Source organism: Rhamphochromis longiceps, linkage group LG8 (assembly GCF_057381845.1).
Source record: "Rhamphochromis longiceps isolate RC_006_pf linkage group LG8, R_longiceps_female_GT1.1, whole genome shotgun sequence".
Classification (NCBI taxonomy): Eukaryota; Metazoa; Chordata; class Actinopteri; order Cichliformes; family Cichlidae; genus Rhamphochromis; species Rhamphochromis longiceps.
In genome coordinates, this window is record NC_140564.1 from 23,973,355 (window position 1) to 23,999,343 (window position 25,989).

A 25,989-nucleotide genomic window follows, 5' to 3' on the forward strand; every position below is an offset into this window, starting at 1 on the left:
GGCAGTGGAGTATGGCGGCAAGGCGATGGAGCACCACCGGAGGATTGGATGAAATTATCTCTTTATAATCAGGGGGCTTCTGCATGGCTGCCTCCTCCATTGCCCAGTGACAGATGAGGCCTACCTCTTCAGATGGGCTTTTCACAGTGCTATCAGCCCACCTCTAGGGTAAAACAATGTTTTTCTTCCCCCTGTAACACTACTTTAAAGCTTTGTTTTCGCACGGCACCCCGCGGAGAGAGGACCGTCTCCTGTCAGACGGGGTCCATGTTTGTCTCATTACGTGATCATGTTACGTAAGCGTACCTTGAAAAGGGCTGCGGATTTAATTTGATGACAAAACTGTGCCACAGGAAGGGCTGGAAGAGGGTGACGCTAAACAATGTTGAATGAAGACACTAAAGTGCAACATTATCTGCAGTAAGTAAGAGGGAATTGCTTTTTGAACTGTCACAATCGCACAGTTTGGAATCTAAACATTATTTCAGACACCCAAAAACCTTCAAAGAGAGTTTCTAGCTTGTTAATGTAACGTAGATGAGCTGCGCGTCTCCGCTCTGCAGGATAAAAACAGTCGGAGAGGGAGAAAAGTAGACAATGATTAGCTTTATCCCGCCATCACAGCAGAACAAATGGATCACGAACCCGCGCCGCTTTACAGTCTCTCAACTGAGCTGTTGAGGCGCAGGGAAGTGGTAAACAGATTTAATTTATTCATATAAATGGCTTGTGAACCAAAACAGTCAGGCCACTCTGGGAGCGAGCAGTCTTGTTAAAGGATATTTCCAGTTTATTACATTTCTTATTTCCGTAGTTTTGGCCATTGCTCGTGATAATATTGTGCTCTCCAAAGTAATTGCTGAGATCTGGAAGCACAGTGACAATGCAACTACAAAGTGTGATAGGGCAAGAAATAAGATGTCAGACAAGTCGACAGGCCATCAATTCAGAAAAGATATTTGAAGGTAATAAAGTGTGCATACCTATGATATGGATTAGAGCGTTTTACTTCACAGAGAAAACAGCACATATAATGCAAGAGCAGTGAATCAAAGCTGAACTGGCACATCAGTCACTAAACTATGATGGATGCTGATAACACACAGGCGGGGTAATAATTTTAGCTCATGTGGAAGTTTGCTTAAAATCTATACAATCGCCTGAGAGCGTTTCCTTCGTGCCCTCCTGACTCATGTACCACATTTGAATGGAGACATTTTTCTAAAGCGCATCTCCCGAGGCGCTCAAAGTATTCGTCGACGTGAAAAGGTGAGAGAGTGAGTGCGGCTACAGGTGTAGAAAGACAGCAAACCACGCTGGCTACCATCCCGACCACACGCGCGCACGCACACAAGCACACAGATCTTCTCACCTTCCCTTGAGTGCTGGGCCGGCATCATGATACCATAACAACACCCTCAGTCACTCGTAATGTGCTTTACAACAACACTACAGGCAGGGTGTTACACCTCCGCAGAGCAGTGTGAAACACCCCCCTCTCCTCGACACACACCAAAACACATGCACGCACACACACCTCGCTAATCGAAAGCTACTAAGCTAAGCACTGCTGACACTATTAAATCTGAACACGGTGGCCTCAGTGAAGAAATCAGCATCATTCTCATACCTTATGGGGACATGTCAAGACTCAAGGTGATCCAAGTCTCCATGAGTCATCTGTTGTAGGTGAATTAGGCAATAAAGGACTAATCTGCACCATCATTGACTAGGGGTCTGCTGTTTGCAGCACTTGCTTAAGGGTGATAAAGATGAGGGAGTAGGAGGAGAGAAGGAAGAAGAGGAGGAGGAGGAGGGGGAGGAAGCATCTCTTTACCCTCATGATTTTAATGAGCTTTGATTCCGAGATATGTCTTGTTTTCTTCCGACTGTCGGCTGAGGCCGGCGTGAAAGCTCTCCTTTAATTATCTCAACATTGTAGAGAAGACCGTTTTTGTTTTTTTCGCACTGAGGGATGGGCGTTCAGTTTAGAGAGGGCACCTCTAGGACTCCAGGTGTCTGCCTGGTAAGTGGCCAGGCAGGCAGCGAGGACAAAGCTGTGTTTGTTCGACGGAGGAAAAAGCAGAGAGGATGGAAATGTGTACGTAACAGTGCTTCTTCCATTGTTGCCTCACAGAATGTGCCATAATCCCCGGCAGGCTCCATCCAGAGCTGGCACGGAGGATAATATGAGCTGCCTCCTGCCTGTCCCACCTCCCTGCTCTACCTCCCCTCCCCTCAGCCCTTCTCCAGCACCTCCTCCTCCCTTCCCCCATGTCTCTGCTGCACACACACATATGGACACGCAGCCACTCGAGTGCACACACACGCTCACACCTCCCCACATGGCTCCTTAACAGGCTTGGGAATGGATTTCTTTTATTTAATGTGGTTTGGTCTGTGGCTCCAGAGGCAACCGTGAGCGAGGGCGGGCTCGCACTTGTGCCACTCGCTCTCGTGCGTACACGCGCGCACACACTCAATCCAAAGGAGCCCTGCTGTGTTGGTCGCTGTTCACTGATCTCTCCCTCTTTCCCTCTGTCTTTCTCCATCTCCCATTCTCCCTCTAACTCACTCCACTCCCTCGCTCTGTCTTTCACACAGATCCACATTCACTCTCTCCCTCCCTTTTTGCCCTCTCACTTTTTTTTTTTTCATGACAGCTCACATAAGCAAGCCTCCTGGATTCCTGCGGGAGCCCCACGTTCAGTACACAGAGATTGTTCAGCCATCAGGCACATCTGCAGCATGATTAGAAAAGCAAAGGGAGCATGGTATTGGAGGCAGGAGGCCGGGGTGGCAGAGACACCCCCCACCCACCCTTCATGGCCACCAGCAGAAGCAGAAGAAGAAAACAGAGGGTTGGGATCATAGAGGGGCCTTAGCAATATCTCCTCTCTAACCAAGTGTAACATTTCACCAAGTCTCAGAGGCTGATCTCTGACTACGATTAAAAAAAAAGGAGAGAGAGAGAGAGAGAGAAAGGACAAAGGCAAACGGGAGCCAGTCTCTCTTCACTGCCAAGCCACCATCCATCCGCTAGCCTGCCTCCCTCATGGAGCTGGCAAAAACTAGAGGAGAACCTGCAAACATGAGTAGCATCATTGTTTCTCCTTCTCCTTCTCTTGTTTGCTCTGCACTGCCTCTTCCAAAGAGCTACTCTTTTAATTTCCTTCCACCCTTACGCTAATAGCAGACAAGGGGGAGGGTCAATTCCCCCGTGGCGCTAGAGGCAGCACAGATGAGCCAGATGACTGTGCGAGCCCCCACCAAATGCAGAGCAGCGCGAGGTGAAACGGCTAGGCAGCTAGCCCCGCTCTGTCTCCCTGTGCCTGTGGTGCTCCATCAGCCTCACTGCTCGCTGCCAAGCTCCTTTCTCCTTCACAATCCTCCTGGAATTTCGGACGCATGTGACGATGATGATGATGGTGATGATGAAACCAGTGAGCCAAAGTGTAAACCTGCAGCCATTGTTGAGATATGAGGTAAATTCAGAGTCTCACAAAAGAGAGCCATCACTACCACCCCTTGGAACACTTTGTCTTAAAAATTGCCTTTGATTGCGAGCATAGAGGAAAAGTCAAAGAGGCATTTTATTTCCATTTCTGTGAGTGATATTGTTGCCACGAAGGTGCCGACACTGCCTCAGACAACTTCTGAGCCCCCCCACCTTCCTTTCTCAGTTTTTTTTCCTGCCAGTCTCCTGGTTTATTATGCATTCAGCTCATGTGTCCCTCCTGTGAGTGGCTGTTCATTTTCCACATACCATGCTTAATCCGGCCAGCTAAAACTTTGAAATAGCGGGAGCTGCAGACGCAGCCGCTACCCAAGAGGAGCCATTATGAGGTCTGGGAGAGAGAGACTGATAGCGCTGGGGGGAGGAGTGACAGGCGAGCTGCAAGATACATGGGAAGGAATTCAAAGAAGGCTGAGAGCAGAACAGGAGGGGTGTGCGTGTTTGTGTGTTCGCTGCTTTACAAGCATACACTGCGTGAGAGTAGCTGTGATAAGTTAGAGGCAGTTGTGGGTGTTTGTTAGCTGGCGTGTGTGTGTTTGAAGGAGTTGTTGGTGTGGGCAGGGGGATGGAGGACCTCCTTGTCTCCATTGTGCCAGTGACCTTTGGCCTTTTGTGACTTTGAGTGAATGGGAGGAGAGAAACAGAAAGAAACAGAGAGTGAGGGATTTTAAATAGTGCATGAGCTCAACCTGCCTAGACACTGATGGACAGCGGCAACATGAGCTTTCTCTGTTTCACCAAAGGAGTCTGTGAAGACATACCATCAAACTGCCAGACCTTATAATGACCTCGCTAACATCTCCATTTGGAAATTTCATCAGCAGGAATATCGGCTTGAGAATATGTCTTAAAAATCCTGATTTATTTAATCAAAAGTCCAAAACCTGAATTAAAAAATATACATAGGAAAACAGCAACTGTGACCCTGTGACCAGTTATTTTAGATGTTACATTTTTAGAGAAAGTTTCATAGTTAAATAAAAAAATACAGTCAACATCTGAAAGAAGGAATGCCACAACCTTCATCTTACAAATCAATAAAGCAACGATTCCCTTCACAACCATTTTCTGTTTTGTTTTTTGAACACTAAAAGCCATCTGAGATGTTACTTCATCTTTTTTGTTCCATTTTTCCAGAAAACCCCCCCCAAACATTTTCTCCTCCAGTCCACAGACGTGAATTGGAGTGATCTAGCTGGCATGGCTCATAGAAATATATTCTTTTTTAATATTTGCAGATTGTTTGATAACCTTGCTGGGCGGACTGATCCCGTGTTAACAGCTTGCTAGTATCTACAGCCATCGGTCCCTCCGGGGAGAAGCCTCTCATTCCACAAATGTGCTCAATTAAAAAGAGCAGAGTGCTTAGAGAGGGCCAGTGAGAGGCCATTCCCTGCACCCGTTTGATCTGGATTTCCTAATTGGTCAATGACAACACATTACCAGACAGGCGAATGCTTGATCTGCAGAGAGGAGGCTTTTTGACTAGGGCAGTTCGACCTCTCTTCCTTTCCCTTTCGCCCCCTGCACCTTCGACGTCCTACCCGCCCCCTCCGTGACCACGCAGAATGCGTGTGAGTCCGAGTGTCTCTGCATGTAAAAAGGGAGTATGGGTCTGACGTGTAGGAGGAGGCTGATTTAGAGGTTAGACAGCACAGGCTGCAGTAAATCCGTGTCACAAATCTTCCTTATGGAACCGTGGGGGGACACACGCGAGCATGTGATGAATCCCATGCAACACGCAGACCTCTGCCTCCCCTCCTCGGCCTCTTCTGGAGCCCACACCACACTGCTTGCGCTGCACTAATTTGCCAGATATCGTGGGCTGTTATGTTTTGATTGCCTTTGTGTAAATGAATCGGGAAGCCTCTCATTTCACGTGCAGCTGTGAAGAATTCCAATGTGTCAGGGAAGAAAAAGGAGATTCTCCAGGGAGAAAAAGACTTAGTGGAGTCTTCGATCAAGCACTGAAGACATTTATTCATTTATTCATCTTTCTTTCTTTATCCAGGCATCCTTGGATCATTTCACTCAGTGTATATTATTTCCCTATTGTGTGCGGCCCTCTTTAGGGAGTCACTACAGCATAAAAACACCAAAGGCAAACCGTATCGCATGCAAGGAGTCTCAGCGATGCAGATCAGATGCTTGCACAACAGTATGGTCTCATTTTATATAATCCTACTGCTAGCTAAAAATAGTATCAAATTAATATTGAATGTTACTGTAGGAGAGGGTGGCAGAGTTCCAGCTTATGGAAATATGCTGTCATATGGAGCGATAACAGTCTATCCTTTAACACACCCATGTGAAAAAGAAACAAGTTATTAGGAATTTCCCACTGCCTCTGAAGTAAAATGTTTATATTTCATATATAGCTCTTATACTTGTGAAAGTGTCCCCTTGTTCATATAACACAATGTTTACTTATTCATACATAATTCTTAAAATTAAGTTTTTATGAGGGAAAAATGCAAAAGGAGCCCGTTTCGTAAATAAATCACAGTCTTATGAGACATTAAATGGATATAAAACATAAAATTAGCTTTTAAAATCTCTTCCATACGGACATATACACTTTATATGCATAAACATCATCTGCATATACACCCCTAACAAAAGAAAAAAAAAGCAACCAATTAACAAACTTTAAAATGTGAGGACCTACCGAAGTGCTTAAAGCTTATGCCTGCATATAAACTCTTTATAAATAGGGTCAGTGGTCGGTCTGGAAACCCATAAGCTTCTCTGCTGACTTAGCCTCTGGGGACAACAGCCAATTTCTCGGCGCTTCCAGTGTAGCCGGCGGATATCCAGGCTAAGAGTTCCTGTTCCAGTCATTGTTTATGAATCCAGATACATTTGAAAAAAGCTAATAAAAAGCTAAATGAGAAGCAGTGATCCAGAGAGTACATTTTGGCAAGTGGAATCCCTCGTTTTGCTCTCTACACAGACCGTTTACCTCCATGCAACCAAAGACTGTTCAAACAAACTGATCAACTTAACTTGTATCACAAAAGGACTACAAATGAAAGGCTTCTGGTAACAGAAGAGTTTGCCAACATTCGTCTGCATATTCAAATGTGGATATCACTTTATAAAGATTGGGCAATATCATAATATATCCATATCACATTTAAACATACAGGTGCAACTGCTGATCATTTAAAATGAATTTGTTATGAACTGAGAGCAAAACATCACATTTGGGAATTATGGCAACAATGAATACAGTTTTGACTGAAAGTCCAGTCAATTAATCAATTTCCCAGCAGCAGTTCACCTTAGTTTTGTAGACAGGTATGTTGTTTGGGGGTATAATTTAGCAACAACTTGTCTCTAGCTGTTGGCAAACAACAAGCTCCACATCATCCATCAGAGAAGTTGAGGTAGCTTGACAGGTGAACATAAACAAAGCTGCCTGCAGTAGCATTTCCAGAAGTGAGAAACACACAGAGACACGCACATAGCTAAAGACAAACATGCACAAAAAGACAGAGTGGGAAGGTCTGAGAGGCAGCAGCACATTGAGGAGGGAGAAAGAGAGAAGCACTGGATCAGAAAGGCTGAGGAAATGAGTGCTGCAAGAAATGGAAAAAGCTGAGAAATTCTGTATCCTCCTGTTTCAGCCCCTGAAAACTGCTGAACCATCAGCAATTACAGGCTGGCTGGGTCATGAATCTCCCTCTGCAGTGGTCTGCTCTCTCTCTGCTGGCTGATAGTGCAGAGGTGTGTGGCCCAGTCACCTGGCCAGCAACAAACACGGAGACACGAAGCTACGTGGTGCTGCAGCTCCTATTAAGACTGTGCAAATCGCGCCCACACTTTGCATCTCCTTTTTCCATGACAGCAAAGTTTACGATGTTGGCGGTGCGAGCTCACATGCAAAGCAGATGTGTTTTTTTCAGGCGCACAGGTGAGTGCGATCCACGAGTGGCGGACCAAACATTACAGGCAGCCACGGGACAAAGGCGACAGAGGGCACACGCACATATGTCCGTGCACAAGTAAAAAGTGCTGAACATATAATTAGCTGCTCCAGTAGAAATCCCAGATAGGCAGTCACTTAATTAAAATGACTAATTACGGGCAATAAAAACTTCTTTCCAAACTGCTGTCTATAATTACAAGTCACTCCTTTTCTCTGTGGCAGCGTGCTTCAATATGTGTGCGTGTGAGCTTGCAGCCGAATGTGTTTGTGTGTGTGCACGTGATTGTCGCATCTCAATGAGTCCGTTTCTGCCGCTCATTCAGCGTTAGGATCCTCGGCTAATGAGATTAGTCAATAATGGATTGAAAGCAAGCAGCCTCCCTTCCCTAACACAATGGCCGGAGAAGCCATCCCTGTCAGTGACACGTCGATATTCACGCACGCATACACAAACACACTCGCACTTCCAAACACATCTAAACAACAGGGGCCTCCTTTTTAACATACAAATTGCGTTATAATATCGAGCGGCGCCTTTTTTGAGACAGTGACGTGCCTTGCAGACCACAGACAATTCCCCAGGATTTGAATTTAAATTGGGAGTATATCTAGTCTTGATCTACAGAAAAATGGATATTCCGGACGTCACGCCGGGCCCTCGAAAGCCCCGGATCTCTTTCATCACATTAATGAAAACTCCGTAGAGAACACCGAAAGAAAACAGTCCTACTAGATCTACGACTGCTGAGTGTCTGAGCCCAGGAAGGACAAACAAGTCTTGAGAGTTGAGAACTCTTCTCTTCTCAGATAAACAAAGACATGAAACAAGCTTTAAGGCCAGCCACAGCACAAACAGAGCTCCTTTCAAACGTGCAAACAACCTGTTCGCAAGGGTAAAATAAACCTTGCACAAACACGACACAGCGAGCTGCCGCCACTGTGCAGAACCCTCGTGCATTTACAAGAGAGACTTAAAGAAAAAGGAACTTGAAAGTGCAACTCAATTGCTTTTTTTTTAATGTCGACAATCACAAATCTGATGTTGCATCTAGTCAAAGTTCCTTTGAATGGCACCTAGCAGTCGATAACCACAGCCGTAATTTAGATTCAGACAGATCCTTTTTCTTTGTCGGCCCTTAACTTTTATAGTTCCAGTCCAATTTACTCAGTAAAATCACTTACTATCCTGCAGTTATAATCCCATTGACGAGTGGCTGAGTTGACAAAAATGCTAATTCACTCATCTTTTTTTTCCCTTTTCTTTTTTTTTTTTAACAATTGGCTCACACAATAAGCTTTACAGGCAGCAGAAAGTGCTCTTTTGGCAAATTTTATTAGATCCCAACTGACACTGACTTTCTGGGGCCAAAGTCAATATAGAAATGCTGTTATCCATATGCCTGCAGGTTTCACTTACATGTATGCATACATATACTGTACATACTGTGTGTTAGAGCTAACCTAGCATCTAAATAAACACACACACAATCCTCACCACCATCTGCCTAACTGTGATGTATGGAAGTGTGTTTCTGCCACTGGAAAAAAATGGAACAAAACTAAAAACACGAGAAAACTCAGCGAAACACTCAAGACAGCTACACATGATAAACTGCTTTGATATGTTATTACATTACATTTAATGTTAATTTATAAGTTAATACTATTTTTTTTTAATTTTATAATTTATTTAGCAAATTACATTTATTAAATATATCAATAAATAGGATATAACTAAATCTATTTATACCGCGCCAAATTATTTGTTCTTAATTTAGTGTTAAAAGTTATATATTGCCATTAAAAAAGCCTTAAAATTGCAGAGGATATCTGCATTTCCTGCGAAATTGAAAACTTAGTTAGCTTTTAAGTAAAAATTTAGATATATGCAACTCAGAATTTCAAATTACTGGCCTGAAATTTTGACTTATGGATGGCAATTGCTTTTCTTTTCTCTCTTTTTTTTAAACTGGTTGAAACAGCTTCCTTAGAGATGCTACTGTGCTACATGTGCTGCGACAGAGCTAATAGGGTAAGGTACTCTAGTGGATAAACGACTTCCAAACAACTCAAAATTTGTTTTATCTCTGTAAATAAAAGATGGTAATCAACATAAACACTATCTGTCACATCTGTGGGACACTGAACTAGCCTTGGGCTATATGCACGCTGCCCTGTGATTGGTAGATTGTGTTAGAGCTTTGCATAGCCTGTGTGTAAAATGTGTTCTCACCATTTAAGGCTGAAAAATGTTATTTAGACTATTTTATCTACATTTTATTCAGAAATGATGTATATGTATGCTCACGTATAAGGCAGAGTATGTAGCCGAAATAAAAAGGCCAATGCATTAAAGCAATTAACATTTCATAAAACACATATGTGTGCAATTTGCAGTGTAATTTGCTAGGGTGATACAATGGTATATAAATGTCGCAGACAGTATAATAACTAAACCGACACCCCTGTATGTAATATCCAGACTGGTTTATGTGGCACTGTGGTGTGTTAGTGTTCCTGTCATGCAGCCTCCCTGCCTGGGGTCAGCACGGCGCTACAAAAGGTCAACCTCCTAGTAATTTGTTTCGCCGCCGCCCCATCACCGACCAAACACAGGGCATTGTATCAGGTAAACCAATTATTATCTGACATGAATCGGAGAGCAGAGAGGTCCCATACGACCGTTTCCTCTATTATTAGCAAAATGTCTCTTTCTTCCAGCAAAAAGGCGCCTTGTCTCTGATTCCCAGCATGTCTTTGCAGCTACTTATCAGCTGCCAAGTGACTCATTTACCTGCAATGTGCAATTCTGTGTGAGATTTAAAGGTAATTTAACCTACATTCAAGACGAGAAAAGAAATTAAGCGATGCCGTTTCTCTCGCTCTCGTTTTACCTCCCTCTTCCTGTCTCCAAAGCATAAACAGCAGTCAAAACTGAGAGCTTTCTCCTGCTTAGTATTCAGCTCTAATTCTCCTGGGTGGACACCCCACTGTGTAGACAATCTGCATTTTGATTGGTGTACACTGGAAGTTTCCGCAAGGCTCTTTAAAAAGCCGCTACGTTGGAAAACAACATAGGACAGCCATTTAGAGATGCATTTCTAAGAATATTTAGCAGACTGTTCAGTGGGAATAGCAAATAACTTGGCGAGATTTATCTTGTTTCATTAAACAGAACCAGCACTGACACGAGGATATGATCTGAAACCGATCATTTGTTGCGCCGCGACTGTGTTGGCCAACATGAAAATGCCAGCGATATATAACCCTTTCAGAGAGTCATTTGTACAATCTCTCCATTAGGAGCCACTTTGTTCCTGTAGCCCCTCTGGCCTCAAACCAGGCTTCAGCCTCCGATGGCTGTAGTCATGGCAACTGCCTTCATTGTACACTTGCAAATAATGAAGACAATGTGTTTTCCATTTAGAAGAGCTTTTTTTAGTGCACAAAGATATGGAGAGTCCATCCTGACTGTTTCATTAAGGGGGCTTAATAACGCGATTTCTTCTGCTGGCTAAACTGTGCGAGCTGAATCACAGATTAAATTGGCCTGGTGGGACGCGAGTCAATACCGATGTTCACGATTTGATGTTCGACAGCTAAACTTGGAAAAGTTGTTTTTCTTTCTGGCCTCGGTGGACACGAGCGTAGTAAGAAGAAACATCAAAGAACAGAGGAGCGCCACAGGCAAATAAATTTGTATCTTGATCACACAAAGTGAAAAAAAAAAGTACTAGAGAGGCAGGCAAATGAAAAGTAGAAGAATTGCCTCTCGCAGGTATTTGATACCCTGTTGGTTTTAGCTGACTTTAAGCAGTTTAGGCTGTTTTGAAACTTTTTACATGATTCTTCAAGTTTCACAAAATCTGGAACTTATTTTCATGTTTTAACCAACAGCTCTGTTAACAATCATATCATAAATTTCCCAGAAACCAATACCTGCTGACATCTACAGTAGCTTTCTTAAATGATCTCTCAACTTTGTCACTTTATTTTGAGAATTCACAACTGCTAAATAGTGCCACAAGGTGGTGCCTCATTCCAGTTTGTTTAGTTGAGGTGGCACTGAGAGTTGTAAACAGGCACCACGCTAGATTCTGACTATGCATGACTAGCAACTGTACCGATCAGAGATCTGGCGATGTATGATTGATATTCAGCACCATAAAAAGATAGAAGAAGAAAAAGAAAGCAGTGTGGAAGTTTCCTTATCTGTTTGGGTAAAGATCACAAGCTAAAAAAATAGCGCCAGTGCTCAAGCTAGGCAGCAGACCAGCACATTGCTAGTTAACACTAGAACAGGGTCATTTTGAGCCCTTGGCATTTTAGTGCTCATGTAACACTGTTAAAATAAAAGCCTCTCATTTCATTTTTTATGACTTTTCCCAAAAGGTTTTATTCATAATTCGCACACAGTGAATATTGGGGTGTGTGGAATAAAAAGAAAAAACCCCCCAAAACATTATAACCACTTATACCTAGAACCACAGAGAGAATCATTTAGACATCCATCAACGTTTGATGTGCCTGCTTGCCTAGCAACACGTATTGTTTACACACATTTTGTGTGATGGCTGCTATAAAATGAGACCGATCTAGCTAGATGTGATTGATAGATAAATATATATAATCAGTGCAGGGTTGGGCAGGTCAGGGATGGGCTGTTGAGCCATGGCAGAGTGGGGAAGAGTGTATGACAGGACGCGTGGGGAACTGGGCGGGTTGCTGGCAGAGCAGCAGGGGAACCATAGCTGAACTGGGCCAGAGTGTGGAGAACTAATTGGAGCAAAAGAAAGAATTAAATCTGGGTTTCAGGCCTAAATTATTCAGACATGTTAGGTATTGTGTTGCTTATTATACTCGTTATTTTATATTCCATTCTAATATATACAGACATCCTAAAACTTAATATTAAGGTCTGACCTTTTAGAGGCTACCAGGCGTCTATTTCATCTGATTTCTACATTTAGGTCTTTTACCCTAATGGGATATTTAGAATTAGAAGGAGGTGGTGGGTGCAGGGGATGTTGCTCTTAACACACAACACAGCAAATTTATCCCCAGTTCTTGATTGTTCTCTCGTAGCTGAACTACTTTAAAAAAGTCAGTTTTCTTCAGATATTTTTAATTAAGCTACAACATCATATGCAACACCTGTTTTCTCGTATCTCTAAATAAAGTAATTAGGATTTTTTTTTAAACTTGTTTCATGATGCAGCAGGTTTTTCAGACCTTGCTGCAGAAACGTTGCTGGTTTAAAACCTCTCACAGTTTTTGAAGATACTGTTACCATAGTCATCACAACAGACACAGTGGCCAAAGCTGTGGAAATACACCCAAGTTGTAATAATTAGGAATAGTCCTTTAACTAAGCACTTCCTGCATTAATGTTACTGCTGAAAACAGTAGCAAAAACTCAACAAGCATAACTACTTTTCAGACAACGCAAAATCCAAATCGGGAATAACGGGCATGCTTGTAAATTAGTGTTAGTTTTGTGAACATGTGCAAACACACAAGCACACACACACACACAAAGAGAGCGTGGAAAGAATGGAAAGAACTTGAGGGGCAGGAATCTCCGTTCCACTGTTTATAGGGAAAACTCCCTGTAAGCTGAGCCAGCTTTCCGGGCCAAAATTAATTCAAGAGTTTTACAAATCACTAGACAGGAAACATGGCGTTGTTCTTCACTTCCACTTCTTCTCCTCTGCAGCCCCTGTAAACATTCTTTTGATTTGCTGTGTTGTTTGCTCGCAGGGAAAACACACAAAGCAGATAGTTACTCTAATTCCTTGATGACAACAGTTTATCTTGCAGAGTGGAGCGCGTTTCATAGAGTGTGCTGTGGTGCTTCGCGTGGTGTTTGTGTTAACACAAAACCCTGTAAAGACTATTGACTGGAAGTGCTGCTGTCAATAGAAATCCTATGATTTCTATTCTTGCTGTTGCGGAGCTTTGTGAACCTACAGTCTGGGGACTCTGTTCTCCTGCTTCCCTGACAACACAGCAAGTAACCTTTATGAAAAAATATTTAAAAAAAACCAAAACAAGGGCACCACAATACCACTTCAGAGCAGTTTTGTTGCTACAACAAACAAAGCAGTAAGCTCTGGCACTCCTGTGTGTGCGGGAGCCACAGTGCACTGTGATTGATATACAGGAGATAAGACGCTGTTTGACTCCCGAATCCGCCTCCAATCGCGCCGTCCCTGTGACGCAATGGCCGTACGTTATCTCTGCCACACACAACCCGCGCTGCTGATAGGCGAGGCAGAACCGCTCGTATCGAACACTTCCGGAAGAGTTTCTTGTTGAATAAATGAGCCACTTATACAAAATCTCTATTAACAGTATTGAGGTGCTTTGCTGATAGTCAGCGCAGACAACGACAGCAATTCAAACACTGAACAAAGACAAGCGCATTTGGAAAAAATGCTAAAATCAATTAACAAATCCATTAATAATCATCATAACTTCTAAAACGTTTTCTTGTTTTGGAACTTGTGCACTATCTTTAAAAATCTTACGGCCCTAGCATTAAACTATTAACCCAAATAGACTGCTTGATAATAACAGCAATCCCTTCTTGCAGCCAAATTTTCACCACGGATGCTGAAAAATGTAGAAAATCCACTTCAGCCCCTAGCTGCTCATTACCTGCTGATTGTAAACCAGCACAAGGAGTTTTCATGGAAAGCTTGCATGATTGGTATACTTCAGCTCAATACACCGCATGTATTTTTAATGAGACAAGCCTTTTTGATAGAGCGAGATTGCTAGCATGACTGATGATGCATTACATCTCAACTGGGTATTTGAGAAATCTTTTATGTGGGAGGCTTTATGTTTTGAAGTGATCGCAAATAATGAATTAGCTTTTAGTCATTTGTGGTCCCAAGGCAAAAAGAAGAGGAAAAAAAAAGACTCTTCAGAAATCATTTATGCTTGTGATGGACACCGGATTGCTGGACACTTTTAAGTGCAGTCTCTTAGCTCCCTGTGGAGATCTAAGTTAGTCATTTGTCACCTTGTGGTAGTGCTGAACACATCCTTACGAGGCCCTGCCCAACGCAGAGGCTCGGCTAATGCTTCTTACTGGCTCTCAATGCCATTGCTTCGCACACATACACACACCGCCACATGATAAAAGCACAAGCACTGTTCAAGCACTTTAGAGAGATGACACGAGAGGACACAGTGTTGCTAAAGGTTAAAGAAAGCACAACAAATATGAAGACTGCAGGAGAATTTTGATTAATGCTAGACCTCCGCCATACACTCAGAGGTGCACACATATTCCCAAACCACCACCAGAGAGGGACAGAGGCTGCACTGAACCTCTAAGAGACCACCAGGTGTGACCTATTCATTATTTACCAACATAGGCAGGCTAGCAGCATCTGCACGCTGTGCACAACCCCTTGCTTTTTGTAGGGGAAATGTGTCGGGATCAGATGGGGAGAGGGCACCTTTGTGGATACACATCTTTGTTCACACACTGCCTGCCTGTCACCCTGCAATGCTCTTCGCAGCAGACAAAACGCATCTATGATTGTTCACAGCTATAAAGACAGTTCCACTTGTCCAGAACAGTGGCAGCTGAAGAAATCTACGCAGACTAGTACAATTACTAATTTCCACAAAGGCACGATCGCACATCTAAACATTTAAGTGCCTCTCCATATGGTTACTTTCTGGGAGTTCTGTGGGGCGATAAATACGCATCTTGTCGTATTAGCTTGGGTGGGAGGCAGCTAGCACATCCCCAGTGGAGGGGGAATATGTTGTCTGGTAACATATGTTTCATTTACTTGCCATTTTCTTCTCATCTGTTGAGGACTTAAAGGCTTTTATTTCATGTATTTCTTGTTTAGATTTAGTTTGAAATTGTGAGAGGTGGGGGGTATGTGCTTGTGCATATATGCACACACATGGATGCTAAAGTAGGCACATACAGATTTCCTAAATTAACTGTGAAATAATATTTTTATAAGGAGCCTTTGCAAAGACCTTAATAACCAACTGCTTAAAGAATAAATAACAGAATGATAGTACCACCTCTATATCCTCTTCCCACAGTAAGACTTGGTAAAGGTGTTTGAAGGCATCTGGTGACAGCGGCGTATGGACCTGTTCTCCACCTTTAATTTGAATGGCCCTCCAGCTTGCAATGGATGTTCAGGATAGAACATCTTGGAATGCCAGCTGCAGTCCAAGATGGTGGTGCTGGAGTCTCTTGGTTCATGTGACCAGAGACTCATACAGCTAAATGATATCAAAGAGCACCACAGCTGCAATGTGGCTGGAGGAAGAAAACATGAGACGGAGAAGGGGAGCAACTTAACTCTAACTAAATAAAATAAAAGGCAGGGGATCGCACGCTAGAAAATCAATTTTGGAATCTGTTGTTCTATTGGAGGGGTAAAACACATAGATAAAATGTATTTGTGTGAAACAATGGATTCTAATTATAATTGTGAGTTGTCACTATGAGCAAAATAAGCACAACAGTGATTTTCCTCATCGTTAATGTAAAGCTTTCCATTCAGGCAGCTTTAAAGAACAGAAACATCGTCTTCAAAGTTGACGGTGAAGGGGAAAGCTGCGCTATGTCAGGGTGCAACACAACATAAACATGCAGCAGAGCTGATAAGCGCCTACAGATGTGTATATGACATCCCACACAACGTCAGAACACAGAGAGAAGTCAGCAAAGGTCGCTACCTGTGAGGATGGAGCGAATTCCAGCAGATCACTGAGGATATGAAATGTTGACAGATGGGAAAAAGCCTGATGTCAATAACAAATCTGAACGGGGAGGGGGGATCACCTCATATCAGTGATTACTTACGTACATTGTGGACCACCACACTTGAGATGAAAGCCTTTAACAGATCAGGTGAGATAAACAGGTGTCATTACTATGAATGATCCATTTTATCCTGTGTGTATTCGATATTCTTTTGTCTTTTGTATAACCACACCAGCAGAGATAAATGGCCCTTCCATGGACAACTTGGCAGAGGTTCACACACATCAAGGGTCATTAAGGTGGCTGACAAAAGCTTTTTTTCTTTAATGAATCTGGGTGTAAGTGTTCAGCCTCTTCTTGTTGAGACTATGTGCGTGTGTGTTTAGGTGATGCATTGCAGTGTGTGAAGAAACCTGGTTTCATTTCTTCTTGTAACACCCTAATGACTTTATTGTTTCATTCTTATCCAGCCTCCAGAAGCTATTACCATATAAACACCTGTGTTATCAAAGCACTGCAAACAATTTCCTGGATAATTTAACAAAGATGCGATTGTTGATTCCGTATGAGGTTGTGTGACTTATGAGTCTGTGTGTGTTTGTGTGCATATTTTGAGATATCTATTTTCTATGTGAATGTTTGTCTCTGAGTGCATTTAGTCATATCCATTTCACGGTGTGTGTGCTTATGGGCGTGTGTATGTGTGTGCCTGCCTGTTTGTGTGTGTGTGTGTGTGTGTGTGTGTGTGTGTGTGTGTGTGTGTGTGTGTGTGTGTGTGTGTGTGTGTGTGTGTGTGTGTGTGGGCAGAGCGCAAACCTACTGGAACCTGGCTACAGCTGGCCACTTTTCAGCTCCAATTGTGAGGGAAAATATGTCTGAGTAACCATAAATGGAGGCTGTTTTGGTGAAGAGGGGACAGAGTGAATGCTCGGCATTACCATCATTCTTCGTGCAATCCGTATCAAAACCCTGGGTGAGGCAGACAAAAAGGGAACACTTGCATAACGTAGGAGCCTGATGTTACCCTGCAGATTTGGACCTCTAGTGCCCCCCCCCTCCCCTTAGTCCTCCCTTTTTCTGTCTTTGACTCTCCCTCTGTTTCCCTCCCTGCCTCTCAGTCACAGGGGCTGGATTGTTCTGCTGAGGCTTGGCAGAGGCTGCGGATGGGAAAAGTGCAGGGGAGGCAGCTAACACTTCCTGCCTCCCTGAATCAGAGAGTTAACCTTCACTGAGGGCACAATGGCTTCTCGTTAGCGAAACCACCCCACATGCAGGCAGCCTGTCACCAGCCATGTTCCTGTTCGCTGACCACCTTTTGTGTTTCTCTGTCCTCTGTCGGACTTCATGTCCGACAGCAGCTGCACCTCAGATGAGCACAATGGAGCAGTTTTACAGTATAGCAACTAGAATTAAAAGTAAGCATTTAGTCTTTTTGAGGACTTGAGAGTGATGCATACTAGCAGACAGCAGCCTTACTTGGATTTGATATTTCGACTTGAATTGAGGTTAAGATTACAAGAGTGAAAACGAAATTAAATAATCTGCTGTGCACATGTGCATATTTGAATGGGTTAGCACTTTTGAATGGTACTATAGTCCAGTCCAAGCCACTTAAGTTGCAGTTCAGACATGCAGTCCATGTCAGTGCAGATGCGGATACATATCACGAGTTACCGTGATAGATGATGGCCAGAAAATTGTTTTTGTACAGCACTACGACTTCACAGTGAGGCTGACCTTTAACCTTTTGGATATCAAATGTCATCAGCTGACAATTTGAACCAATCAGGCATTTCATTTTTGTGGCCTGTTGTTAAATTCTAAGTGAATGTTTGTGCTGCAATCGGATTTTCTCCGGGTGGGTCCCAGTGACCTTGACCTCTGGCCAGAAAAAAATATGAGCAGCTCATCCTTGGGTCCAAGTACAGGTTAGTAACAAATCTGAAGTAATTTTCTCGATGCATTTAGGACATATGAGGTTAATATTGGGTGGATGGATATAGAGACAACACAGGAAAACAATGTCACCAGCTCACTGGAGCAGAGGCACTGAAGAATAACAAGGTATGGAGTTTAAAAACAGACCTCTGTGGCCCACTCCTGATCCTTGAAGCAAGAGACTCAAGGCTACTGGAAAAACACATCTTAGTCTCCAACTAAATTTTCAGCACAGAAGTTGCTTTGTGGGCAAAAAAGTCTAGACAGACTCTAACAAGAAAGTGTCATCTGATTTGCCATTTGACATATCAAGGAATCTCATGATGCCTGCAGTTTCAAGCACTCAGGTTTATCATCCCTACAGAAAATCGCTGTGTTACAGACCTTCTTTGTATAAATAACAGAAATAAAAACCTTATCTTCAGAGTAATAGACAACCTTAGACAACTTAGGACAAGCAAACACTATACTGTACATTCCCCAGGATGGATTACGAGACACACACACAATCTCACAGAACTACCATAGCACAAACAAGAATGATATCACCCACCCACCACTGTAAAAAGGTCGATTCATGCTGGTGTATGTGATTGAGATAAGGGGTACAAAACAATGTGGCCTGAAGAGATGACGGGAAACAAAGCTGAATTTGTCCAGATGAGTCACAAAAGTCAACAGAAAAGAGTGAATGCAGTGGAGGTAAATGGTTTCTCCCTTGGTTTCCTCTCATTTTCACTGGCAAAAAAAAGGAGCACGAGGAAGGCTAGCCTAAGAGAAAATAAAGCATTGATTTTGCACACCGCCCTCTCTAAGGCAGAGGACTCCAATCAATAGGCTCAAGTAATACTCTGCACAAGTTTAATGCTTGAGCTGTACAGAGGCAGACAACTGCTTTGTCTGGAAATTATTCCTTTTTTTAAATTGCAGTGGCATTGCTGTTTGAAAGCGAAACAAAAGTAACTAGATCTGTTTAAAGAAACCATACCCTGGACGCCGATGACCAGAAGTCTGAGACTGGTGAAGCAGTTGGTGCACGCAGATCACCGTGTGGTCAAGGGTTCATCTAAATCAATTGGGGAAGTTACATGTGTTAGCCACTTTGTACGGTCATCTGGAAGAGAAAGGGAGGAGGAGGAGATGGGGGAGGGGTTTAAGGCATCAGGAGAGAGGGTCATGTTGCAAATCAGCAGCTGACCAGAGAGATGACCTCCAGCTAAAGGTGTGACCTTTGACACTGAGTTCTAGAAAAGCTGGAGAAACAGATACTGTCACTCTCCATGAATGGAGATTGAGTCAAGATAGGCATATGCTTCTTTGAAGTAGCCACTGAAAACTACAAACTGAAGGGTCTGCAGGTGATCCAATGCCTTCCACTAACATAAACGACCCAAATAAGTCTGGCTGAGCATATGGGGAATCTGATGAACTGAAAAAAACCCCCCCAAAAACAGTTCCTCCACTTTCATTTCCTGACTCCTTGCTTTTCCTTTTAAGGTGCCTCCCAAGTTCCTTCACCACCTGTAAAACGTTAAAAAGCCTTGACCCAAAGATTTGAACACTCATTAAGCTTTTTAACGTGGAGAATTCTCTGATATCCATTCTCTCAGATGTTTCTCTCCGTGCTGACCAAATGGTATATCAAGTTCAGGAAATTAGCCAGTTCCTGTCGGGGAAAAGAAAGAAAGAAAGAAAGCCGAACAAGGCCAGTATCAATGCAACACAGCTTTTACGCCGATGCTTCTCAGGCTTCTCTTACATCCCTCGGACAAAATCAGAGAGAATCAAAGCTCATCTACTCTTTTATGTTGGCTTCAGAAACCATTTTGGTATGTTTTGTTGAAATTGAGACAGAAAATGAAAATATACAGCTGCATGCATGAATCTGAGCTTTCGCGGTGCAGTCAATTGCATGCTAGTCAAAGGGCAGACCTCTCAGCACCTTAAAAACACCTGGATATTCCTCTGGGCTAGTTCTTTGCAAATAATATGGCCATTAGGTCATTTAATATCCTCTGGATAAATTGCTTTGGACCCTCGAGACACAACTGCTGTCCACACATCAGAAACCAATCAAAGGTCTGTCCTAGTTATGGCAAAGACTCTGTCAGGCTTGAAGCCGCAACATGTCTCCAGGGAAATAGAGAGAGGCAAGATAATCAAAGACAATCCACCACTTCCTGTTCTTTATCAGCCCAAAGAATCTAAATGGGCTGTGATTAGGGCCTCGCTTTAACTAAATTTATCATAAGCAAGATTAAACTTTGAATGGCAGTGAAAGTTGACCCACTGAGTGGTCGGGTGAATGACAGCAGTATCGTTGCTAGAGCCACCACCAGCACCAGCCTGGGTTTGGCATGTCACACAACTGTGACCCCAGTCGCAGTCACAACCCACACACACAGTGTGGCTGTAGCACTGGTTGAAACACTAACCCTGCTGTTTCCATTGCACTCTTCAAACAGACAACTGGCCCCTGCAGCATGTGGTGAAAAGCGCTTTCTCGTGCATGAATAAACAAGTGCACACAAAGACAAAAATACAAGCTAAAGTGAGAAAATCTAAGTCGTTTACATGAAAAAATTTTTTTTAAAAAACAACAACTTATCAGTGAGAATTCGCCCAGTTAGCATCCGGTTCTTTGCTCGAATCTGCACAGTGTCTACTTGAGCTCTGTTGACCTGCAGGCATCGAGGCAGACCTTTGCATGCTGCAACTGAAATTAGGTTAGGAGAAGTCATTTGTCTTTGGTGGAGGGAGCACGAGGAAAAAAAGAGAGGCTAAAGAGGCCAGATTGAGCAGGAAGGCTGCAAAGGGGAAGGAGTTCATGCAGACTAACATCTGTGATATTTCTTCACTTCATACTCCTTCTCCCATCCCCCCCTCTTTGCGTGTGCCAAATGTTAAGGTGGGGCTTACAAAAGCAGCAAAGTGTGAGTGTAGTATTTTTGGTGAGTGTTGTGAATAGCGCTGATGGCCACATGTAATCATAAATTCTTAAGAGTTTGAAAAAATAAATCAATAAATCAAACGTTTTTATATTCCTACTATTAAAGTCAAAGAAACTATATAAATGTTGTTATTTGCAATCCCTAGTTACATGCAACTTATGCATCTCCATCGTGGTTTCTTGCTGCTTTGCGAATGAGAATGATGTTACAGCTCATTGCTACACTATTTTGCAAATTCAGCAGAAGGTTAGGCGAGCTTATTGATTATATGCATTTACCTTTTCACCAACAGCGAGCTCTGAAAAGCCTCTGCTCGATTTCCAACAGAAAACACTAAACATGCAAATATACTTGATATTTCTAGGTGATTGCCTTGTAGTTTAGCTGATTCTGTGGTATTAAGCTACTTGCAAGGAGGTAAGACATCTGGATATTTCAGAAACTGTGAATTTGGGTTGATTTTGTGACCTTGAATAATATTGTAGATGTTGGTGCACTAACTCATCTGTAAGAAATAATAAAAAAAACACTTTCTAAAGATGAATCAGATGATTAACCAAACACGCTGTATATTTCTTTATTGGTTTCATGTCTGTTACGCTTCATTGTTTAGACCTGCAAGCCTGAAACAGAACATAAACATATAAAACTCAGATTTAAAAGAATTTATGTAGAAGTACAGAATAAAAATACAAATATGAATAAAAATAATTCCCTGTACTGTTAATTTCTCTTTTCCACAAGTTTCCATTATTTTTTCTTCTTCACCTCTGTGCTTTGACCTCTGTAAATGTATTTATAATTGTAGTGTCTTTACCTTACAATATAAAACACCTTGAGGCGACTGTTGTTGTAATTTGGCGGTGTATAAATAAAACTGAATTGAATTGTAAACCAGTTCTACTGTTATTATTATTCTTATATTACTTTCAGTAAACTCTATGAAAAAAGTATGATGTAATGATATTTTAAAGCGTCACCACAGATTGTACAGTCATTCCCACTCCTGCTCTCTTAAGTACAAGCTAATTATGAAAATTGCCCTAGAACACAACTGTTACTAGTAAGTAAGAGGTGTACGAATATCTGTGATAACTGCCAATGTTTTGTCACCATGCCATTGCTGAGTTGTTTATAAATGGAGTCTAACAGGCTAACTAGCGCAGAGTGCTAACAGCTCATCCCTCTGTCCACGGTGGGGGAAAACCTCACTTACTCCACTATGTTGGCTCATTATCTCAGCCTCCTCTCTGGGAAAAGCAGAACCGCAAAATGCCTCAGCTTGCTTGAACAGATACTTGCAGCGTGTTGTGGGCTTGCCCCACTTTGTCTTAGATACATTACATACTCGCACACAGGTATACACAAAACCTCTGTGCCCTATCGCTTGTTAATAGGGCTTTTCTTTAGGTGGATGTAACAAGGAGCCATGCAATGCCTGGGATTTTTAATAAACACAAATAGTTGCTGTAGGAGACTATAATGGGGCAGTTTGTCTTACTTTTTTAAAACAAACATATATTATGTTTAAGTTTAATAGTAGATTTAAAATGCATATGATTTTCAACTCATTATACAATGTGCACATGCTAATATGCAAGCCCCAGTAAATGTTATTAAGCCATGTTAAGACACTTATTCACATCTGTTACGCGCTTATAGGACTACATGAGTGTAGCTAATAGCAACATGTTCATGGTTAGATTATTCATGAGCAATTATAACAGTGACTGTTAAAAGCAATGATAAAAGTCTTGATTTTTTTTTAAAAAAAGAATTGCTTATAAAAAGTTGTTGAAAATGACTGAAGCAGTTTAACATCTTCATAACATTTGGCAAATTTGTAAGTTTAAGGAGCTTTATTCTTAGACCGTAACAATTAACTGATGATCACGCTCGTCTTAGATTAATTCTTTAGTTAATTGATTAATTAAGTAGTCATTTCAGCATTGCTAATTTGGGGCTTAAGACAATGAGTGAGCATCGCACCCTTACCCACACTGAGTGGGGGGAGGACACTATTCAGGAAGAAAATGCTTGGCCGCTGCTGCCACCTTGTTCTCGTGACTGGAAACATTATTTGTCTGCTGGCTCAGATGTTGCCTCCCGTCTCTAGGATGAGACCCACCCCCCCTCCTTTTTCCCTCCCTGTGAGCTCTTGTACCCCTCCCCCCTTCACAGTTTAGGACCCACCCTACAGGGGGGTTGAATTTAATAAAGGCTCCCTCAGCCACATGCTAAAAAGGTATGCAAATGTGCAGGTCCTTCTGTTTTCTGCTGTGTGTGTGTGTGTCCCACCACCACCCCCCCAAAAACCAACTGACTGCTCTTCTCTCGGAGCCAAAGCCAAACACAGAGGGAGGGAGAAAGACAGCGTGCGAGAGAGAGAGCAAGAGAGACAGAGAGAGAGTTTGGGTGTTTGTTTTTCAGAGGGATGGATGATTTTGTTAGGACTGCTCCTGGGTATTTGATCTGAAAAGCTATTATGATCATTGCGATTAGAATTAATTACATTACGAGCTACAGGAATTGTGAAAGAGGTACTTGATGTGCCTCCTTGTAGAGAGAGGAATCATAAACGCGCACACATCTAATAATTCCTCGAGAGCGGCAAGATGAAATTAATAGCGCAACAAAATTGGCAACCTCAAGGCCATTGCTAATAAATAAAATAATAAAAATTAAACACCCTTGCATATGTGTGCTGTAAAAAAGAAAAACAAACAAAAAAATAATAATACAATATTGACTTCTCCAGTCTTCTGAAGCAGCTCCTCCTCCCACATATCAGTGATCCCTATCTAATACAAAGGCCCCAGCCTTTGCGTGGCTACCATGATGACCCGTGTTCATGAGGAGGTGAGAGCTGATCATTTTGTTCCGATGTAGTGAGCCGTGACAGGCAGCAGTGCGGGAAGGAGGTTAGGGGGTGGGGGTGCAGAGGGGAAAAGGGAGGAGAGGAAGGCCATAGAGGGACCCACCAGAAGCAGCACAGAGTAAGGCCAGACTGAGGGGACCAGCCTTTCCTGCTGCTTCCTTCCCGTGCTCTTGGCCAGCTGAGCAATCAGGTCACCTCTCTTTCCCGTGTCGCTTCTGGTCAATTGTTCTCCTCTTTCTCCTCTTTCTCTCTCCCTCCTCTCCTCCAAGTGCTACAGCCTGCAGCTGTTGCAGCTGATGTCATTTTTTGATAGGATTTTGTCTGTGCCTGCTTGTTGGTTGCTGCCTCTCTGCCTAAACAAATGCAAACACGGTGAGGGCTCATTTAAAAAGGCACATTCTGCGAACGTGAGGATCTTTCATGTGGGACACGTGGAGGGGAGGAGGAGGAGGAGCAATCGCAATGCTGCTCTCATGCAAACCCGGGATAACATGCAAATATAGATTTGTTCTTTCGAGTTCTTCCTGGTATTATCATGAAAAGATGCTCGCTTAACTATGCAACAACACAGTAAAACATTTTGTCATGCGGCCTTTCCATTCATACAAGCAACGTTTTTTTTATTCTCGATCCATAAGCACCAATGCGCTACTCACTTCCTACAACCACTGTTAAGCTCAGTTAACTTCAGTTGAAGTTAAATTTGCAAAACAATATCAAGGCTTAATCCTGGGGGTGCTTGAGGAAAATCCATGGCAGAAACTAATACAGCACTTGCTTTAAGCTATGAGGGGAGATATATAGAGGGAGTTGTGATGATGCTAGCTGACAGTTAATTCCCAGCTTTGATGTACTCCAACACGGTCATGTTAAAAAACTCCCCTGTGTAAGTGTGCCGGAGACTTAGCGTCAAAGACAGATCAGATCGTGTTCTGGCTTGTTCAAAGACCAAGAATATTTACATTATTGGCTCAAACGGCATTCGAAGCGACTACATCATCGTCGTCATCAAGGACAGAACGGGGCATGCCGGAAAGTTTGGCACATTCTCATCCCTAAAAAGAAAGATAAACGCAATCTTTCTTCTCTTTTGCTTTAAAAATGAGCAGTCTCACAACACTGAACAGACTCTAGAAACAACAATCTGGTGAAACCGAGAAAGAGATAAATAAAATCTGTGTGCATGTGCAACAATGTGATGCATACTATTTCCTGACCTTGAAATAACTGCCACTTATGAAAAGCTGTTTTGGTATGAGAGACACCGATTATAGCCCATTTCTAGGACAGCACATAATCAGTGTCCAAGTTCCAAATCAATGACCTACTTCCAAGCACACACACACACACACGCATATCCACTGAACATATGCTGTCAGGCAAACTCTTTTTTTAACAGCTTAATGTGGAGAAAGACAGAAATCAAATCGAGCCGACACTTTGTTTTGATCTGAAATTTTAACCGCAAGTAGACTTTTAGACACCCAAATAAGGGCAGCGTGATTTCATAACAAGCAGGCAGAGCAGCCGAGGCCCTCCGCCGAGCTGCTTGTGTTATTTTGACACTGGCTGGCAGCGAGGGGGGCCTGTGGGGTCACGAGCGCCAGTGCTTTACTAGTGAGAGTAGTTCAGAGCTGACCTGGATAAACTGAAGAAACAGTCGACGCTGGCTTCCACAGCCTCCCGCGCTGTGAGGAAATGTGAGTGGCGGCTTGCTTGGTGAGGTCAGGCTACACAGAGCGCAGCCCCTGCATGCCAGTTCTTAATGCAGGGTGGGCTATTTACAGACCCCCCCCCCCCCCCCCCCCCACTGCCTCTCCTGATCCCCTCGACTCGCCTCTACAACCCCCTCGAGCAGATTCACCACCACCACACAGCTCCATGTACCATGCATTCATGCATACACATGGCGAAGACTTTTCAGAGGATCGAGCTCTAGTCTTCCAAAACCAGGAAATACTTCTGAGTGTATCTTTTAAATGAGACCTCGTTTGACCTGCGGGTACAAACAGTCAACAT

General features: G+C 43.0%; 1 protein-coding gene across 4 annotated transcripts in view; it reads right to left on the reverse strand.

Moving 5' to 3' along the window:
* The window catches only part of LOC146663725 (zinc finger MIZ domain-containing protein 1-like), a 111,487-nt gene that overhangs the window by 42,744 nt on the left and 42,754 nt on the right, over positions 1 to 25,989 (reverse strand). The window contains exon 3 of one of the 4 annotated variants that reach the window (XM_085416606.1): positions 19,130 to 19,255. The exons of the other annotated variants lie outside the window; for them this stretch is intronic. The gene's annotated coding sequence lies outside the window, so the exon portion shown is untranslated. The remainder of the gene's footprint in view (positions 1 to 19,129; positions 19,256 to 25,989) is intronic. 4 annotated transcript variants of the gene reach the window in all.